The 6,413-nt window shown below is 51.6% G+C and overlaps 1 pseudogene; it reads right to left on the bottom strand.

The window, feature by feature from the left end:
• Positions 1 to 4,009: 4,009 nt before the first annotated feature.
• Positions 4,010 to 6,000, bottom strand: LOC118678607 (annotated as a pseudogene).
• Between the last annotated feature and the right edge of the window lie 413 nt (positions 6,001 to 6,413).

Below are 6,413 nucleotides of genomic sequence, written 5' to 3'. Positions count from 1 at the left end.
CAAATTTGAAAGCAATTGTCAGCTAGTCAGGAGCTTAGACATGGCTGCTTCCATTCTCAGCAGTTCGTCAGACCTTCCTTAAAGACTGTTGTAATGGAGCCTCTTCTTGCTTGACACGTAACTGGTGAGCAAGCGGTGAGCTGACCTTGCAAAGGGAGAGACCGGAGCCCTCTCTTACCATCGAGGCACGTCTCGAACTGGCTGAGTCATGTCAGTTCTGTCTCTAAACTTTGGAAACGGTCGACAGCGTATTTATGTCATGACATGTGGTGGGGGTGGAGGGGAGTCAAGGAAAGAGCGAAAAACAAAAGCCCTGGTAATCCCACCAAGGCAAGTTGAACACAGTTACATTTGGGGTGAGTTTCCTGCCCTATTTTTTAAGTTATTATTTTTAGATGTGTTTTTATTGATTTCAGAGAAGGAGAAAGGGAGTCAGAGAGAGAGAGACAGAAACATCAATGATGAGAGAGAATCATCGATTGAGAATCAATCGAACCGTGACTTTCTGGTTCATAGGTCGGCACTCAACCACTGAGCCACACCGGCCGGGCAGTAAAACATCTTTGAAGCAGGCTACACTTTAGATAAACGCTGACAGCACCACCTCTGTGCGTGTGCGCGCACGTGTGCACGAGTGTTTGTGTTTATAGGCACGCAGTTTTGACCTCCACATCTTGCTTCCCATCTCAGCCATCCCAGCCAAGTGGCCACCCCACCTCCCAGGGCAGATAAGCAGCTTGTGAAAGAAGGAGCAGCTACGTTTTCAGACGGTGTGGGCAGAGGTCGGAATGAAAAGATTGTTTCACTTCAACAAGCTTCTGTGTCTGAAGCTCCTGCAGCAGTACGATGGCTGGATGCCAGGTGTGTCCAGGTGCCTGGGAGCTGAGAGGCATCAAGGCAGCATCGTCGTCATGGTGATCATTGACATTTTTGAGGACTTCTTAGATGATAGGCATCTCTTTCCATTCGTGACTCTTCAAAACCCAGTCACCCTCCTAAAGGCCGGCACGAGGATCTTACCCATTTTCCAGACGCAGAGAGGTTGAGTCACTAGCCTAAGGCCACACAGCTAGAAGTTGACATTAAACCCAAAGGCCACCTCCAGGCAGGCTGGGGCCCCAGAAGTTTGAACAAAATTCTTCAAGGGGAACTGGGCTGGCTGGCTGTGGCTGAGCACCCAGGGACCAGGATCTGCGCTGGGCGGCTTACATCACTGTTGTTTCTTCTTGGCTGTGTGACCTTAAGCAGGTGTCTTAGCCTCACAGAGTCTATTTCCTTACCTGTTAAATGGAGGTAAAAACACTACTCATCTTGCGGAGTTATTGGAAAGATGAAGTGAGTGAATAAAGGCAAAGCGTTTTCAACATGCTGGATATATAATCACTGCCGCAGAGGCAGTAATAATTTTAGTTCTAGTGTTGTTTTTATCACAAGAACCATTCCTTGAGCACCTACTATATATCAGACACTGTGCTCAGCAAATTGCATGTGTCACCTTATTTAGTCATGTTATCCACCAGCGAGGAAGTTTTCAAGGAAGATTGGAATTAATCATTTCAAGTAGACACCTGTTCCCCACTGTACAGGGAGGAAGTAAGGCTCAGAGAGGTTGAACAACTGGTAGAAGATCACGCAGTCATGGGGTGGAACCCAGGTCAGATTTCCATGTAAAACAGGAAAAAAGACAACCATGCACACCATATGCAAAGCATACATACGACCACACCAGGAATGTATATAAAATTATGTATATACTAATGGCTCAGTGCACGAAATCGCATGCAGTAGGCTGCCCGCCGCTTCCGTGGGAGCCGGGGGAGCCACAGCGCGCCTGTGGGAGTCGGGGAGGAGGAGTTGGGGAAGGGAGGGACTGAGAGGTGCTCCATGCATCTCCTGGTGGCTGGTTGCACATGCAGCCCCGCCCACCTGTGTGTGCCTGCTGCACACACAGCCCCCTGCTGATTGGTCGTTACACGTGAGGGCACGATGATCATTTGCATATTAGCCTTTTGCTATATAGGAAGTGTACCCCTTAGGAAAGTGCATGTTTAAAACAGGTTTTATATTAGATCACTAGAGGCCCGATTCCTGAAATTTGTGCAAGAGCAGGTGCCTCCCTGGCTGCTGGCACCGTCTTTCCTCTGGCACCTGGGACCCAGGCTTCCCTCACAGCCCCAGTTTCGTCCAGAAGGTCATCTGGAAGGACGTCTGGAAGGACGTCCAGTCTAATTAGCATATGTACTTTTATTATTATAGGTAAGAGCCATGTGCTTTCATACTTTTCGAAGTGCTTTAACACGTTGACTCGTTTAATGCTGTAATTCAGGGTGTGTGGGAAACTGACATAGGGTTGAGCCTCGGACTGACCTGCTGGCAAAGTCACAAGCAAGTCCCAGCTTAGAGGGCTCAGTCCTCGTAGCATAATTAGGCTTGACCTTATAACACTCCCCAGATCTTACCTGGGAAGCTAATGGGCTGAGGGGAGTGTAAACATGATCAAAACAGGTGAAACTCACAAGAACTGTAACTATGGTAACCACTGCATTGTTTACCTCTGACTATAAAAGGTCGGTGCGGCCTGAGCACGGGTGGAAGTCCTTCCTCTTGAGTTGGACTTACCCGCCTGGTCCCCCAATATTTCCAAATGATCTCTTGTCTTTTCTATTTCATTTGTGTGCGGCTCCTCTTCCTGATATTGAACCCTGAACCACGAGGGATGTGGAAGGAAACATTTACGACAAGGGAGGGATAGACGTCTACATTCTGCGCCCGGCGGGACTGGGCGCCTGACCCAGGCTCCCGTTGCCCGTGAATGGCCGGCTGAGGGTTTCCACCTGCTCCCTGAGTCCTGCGCTCTTTCTTCGTCCTGGCCTGTGGCAGAGAGAGCGTGGAAGGACCAGGGAAGCTATGCAGATACAAACAAGGGGCCGCCCTATGAAGATGCAAACAGGGCTCCCCACACAGCTGGGAGCAGGCTTGCCACGCGGCTTTGTTTTTTAAATACACTTTTTATTTCAGGATCGTTTTAGATTTACAGAAAAGTTGCAAAGAAAACAGAGTTTCCGTATCTCCCAGGTCTTATTTCCTTTGCTGCCAACATCTTACATTACTCTGGTGGACACAGTTGTCCCAGCGATTGAACCAGCATTGATACATTATTATTATTAATTATTATTAATATCCAAATAAAATTTACTGCGACTTTTGTGGAATTATTTTTTTAATTTTTATTTTACCATTATTATTTTTTAAATCCTTACCTGAGGATATTTTTCCATTGATTTTTAGGGAGAGTGGAAGAGAGAGGGAAAGACAGAGAGAAACATCGACGTGAGAGAAACACATCGATTGGTTACCTCCTGCACAAGCCCCGACCAGGGCCCTTGGCCACGGAGGAGCCTGCAAGCGAGGTACGTGCCCTTGACCAGAAGCTTGACCAGAAGTGTCCGCAGGCCGACACTCTATCCACTGAGCCAAACCAGCTAGGGCTGGAATTGTGTTTTTTGTTTTTGTTTTGTGATTGTTTACTGATTTCAGAGAGGAAGGGAGAGGGAGAGAGACACACACACATCAGAGATGAGAGTGAATATTGATCAGCTGCCTCCTGCACACCCCACAGTGAGGATGGGCCCACAGGTCAGGCATGTGCCCTGACGGTGAATTGAACCTGGTTCAGAGGTTGATGCTCAACCACTGGGCTGTCGACATATTATTAACTAAAGTTTATATTTTATGCAGATTTCCTTTGCTTTGATCTCATGTCCTTTTTCTGTCCCAGGTCTTACCCAGGTCGCCACGCTACCTTCAGTTGTCATCCTCCCTGGCTCCCTGGGCTGTGCCAGGCTGTCAGACGTCCCTGTTCTCACCGACCTTGCCAGATCGGAGGAGCTCTGGCGGGTGGGGGTCAAAGGTGCCCAGTTAGAATCTCTCTGATGCCTTTCTCTGGATCGGATGAGGCTCCGGGACTCAGGGAGGAGGCGCACAGAAGTGCCACCCTCAGCACCTGCCATCAAGGGCGCATGTGTGACTGACCGTCGTTGGCGATGACCCGGGTCACCTGGTTGAGGTCCCACGGGCAGGTGTCCCCTCAAGCCGACTCCAGAATAGAATAAAGTCGTGATGCTCGGACGCGCTCCGGATGGGAGTCACCTCCCTCCCGAGGGCAGGGCGGCCACAGAGAGGACTTGGGGTCCTCTGTGCTCCCAGGCCTGGTGTTCAGGAGTCCGGAGAGGCTCATCACCGCCCGGCCTGGTGAGACTCCTTCCCCCGGGAAGCGGGGCCAGAGAGCTTGAGAAACAGGCAGGCTTGGCGTGGGAGCAGGCGGAGCTCTGGCCGAGGGTCAGCCAGCTGGATTCGAGCCCTGGCCTTGCCACTGCCCGCCGATGCCTTGGGTCACTCTGGCTTCCTTTCTTTTTTTAAAAAAATATATTTTTATTGGCTTCAGGGAGGAAGGGAGAGAAAGAGAGAGAGGTAGAAACATAAGAGAGAGCATCATTGGTTGGCTGCCTCCTGCACGCCTCCTACTGGGGATGGAGCCTGCAACCTGGGCATGTGCCCTGACTGGGAATCGAACCGTGACCTCCTGGGTCATTGGTCGATGCTCAGCCCCTGAGCCACGCCGGCCGGGCTCTCTCCCTTTCATGGAGGAGGAAATAGACAGGGTGGTCACACAGCCAGCGGCAGTCCGAGCCAGGATTCCCAGCCAGATCTCCAGGCGCAGGGGCCCGCGTCTGCCTGCGAGCAGAGAAGGCATTTCTTGACTCCGTTGCCCCACAACACCCCCAAGTAGCTTGACTCTCACTCGACAAGGTCGAGCCGGCTTCCGGCCGCCCGTTCATTTACTCGTGGCTGTATTTCCTAAGCAAAGCAGCCTGTGGTGACCGTGTCGGGAAATTAAGGTCTTTACGAATTGGCTAAGTTGGATGTCTTGTCCTCTGACTTTGTACTTGGCACGAAAACTGGTTCCCTTTCCCTGGGATTGGGAAAAAAAAAAAAAAAAAAAAAAAAAAAATCCTTGTAGGCGGAGGTCTCAAGGGCGCCACCTACTGAGAGAAACTGGTAAAGAATGTGGAGGTAGAGATTTCTCAGGCATCTGTTATTTCAGGTAGAAACTCTGCCTTTCTCCCTCCTTCCTTCCCTCCCTCCTTCCCACCTTCCCTCCTCCCTCCTTTCCTTCATCCCTCCCTCCCTTCCTTTTTTTCTGAACAGGATAATTCACTTTATTTTTTCTTGCATAAAATGCTGTGGTGGCCACAGCGGGAGCCTGGGTCCTCCGTGCAGAAATGCTGCTCTTTACAAGGTGGCCAGTGAGTTCCTGGGAGGGAGACTCGGTGAACACGGCCTCTTTCTGGGGGTGGGAGGTGGGGGTGTGTGTGAGGCAGCTGAGTCTCAGGGTGGCATGAAGGTGGCCTTGGGGAGTTGCCCAGGGTGGCCGTTGTTGATGCCGGCCATTGGCAGCAGCGTCTTGGGCACAGGGGCTGAGCCGATGCCAGTGGCCCTGGGAGCGGGGATGAGGCCACCAGCAGAGCCACAGCGGCTGTCACTTTGCAGGGCACCATCCTGTTCCGCACACGAGGATGCCGAGAGCTGGGCAGGAATACGGCCCACGATGGCAGATGGCGGATGGCCGTGGCTGCTTCTCCAGCATTTAACACCTAAACTGACATGTCCATTGTCGTCCCCAGTGGTGACAACTGCCTTGAACGGGGCCCTCAGGCCAGCGGTGTCTGCTTTTGCACTGCTTTCCGAAACCTCAGTGACTCAGATTCCCCGATGGGCAGGGAGGAGGGCCAGAGCTCCCCAGAAACTCGATCTTCATGTCGCCTGGCCCAGCTTGGTGACGGGGATCCACTCCTTGTCTCGGCCCGCCTCTGCCAGCTCTGTGGCCTCGGCCTCTACCCCGGCAGCAACCTGGGCCCCGATGCCACCCCCAAATTCTCCACAGAAGCCACGCCTCGCATCCAGGGTCCCGGGGCCTCCCAAGCACCACTCACCCGCCATTCGGTGGTTCCCAGGAGAAGAAGTGAGAAAGCATTTCTCCCAGTTAAACCTGCACACCGAGCCTCACGCAGGAGCCAGAAGTCCCACCTGTGCCGGGGGTTGGCCAGACTGATGGCAGTTGTTAATAAAAATCGTGTTCAATGAGCGTGATTGAGCATTGCCTGTTCTAGCCACGTGCACTGTCTTATTGAATCTTCACAGAAGGAGGTACTCACATTACGCCCATTTTGCAGGTAGGAAAACTGAGCTGCATAGATCGACACTCACCTGTCCTTGCCAACATGTATCCGGACCAGCCCGACTCAAAGTTCCTTTCTCTTGATTTTGTCCCTCCCACTATGTATAACACTCAGACTATGCACTGTGCTTCACTTGCCTACTATTGGTCTCAAATGTTATTTTCTTTTCTTTTT

Source organism: Myotis myotis, unplaced genomic scaffold (assembly GCF_014108235.1).
Source record: "Myotis myotis isolate mMyoMyo1 unplaced genomic scaffold, mMyoMyo1.p scaffold_m19_p_20, whole genome shotgun sequence".
Classification (NCBI taxonomy): domain Eukaryota; kingdom Metazoa; phylum Chordata; class Mammalia; order Chiroptera; family Vespertilionidae; genus Myotis; species Myotis myotis.
Note: the sequence above shows the minus strand (reverse complement) of the source record. Positions and strands in the feature narration are given on the sequence as shown.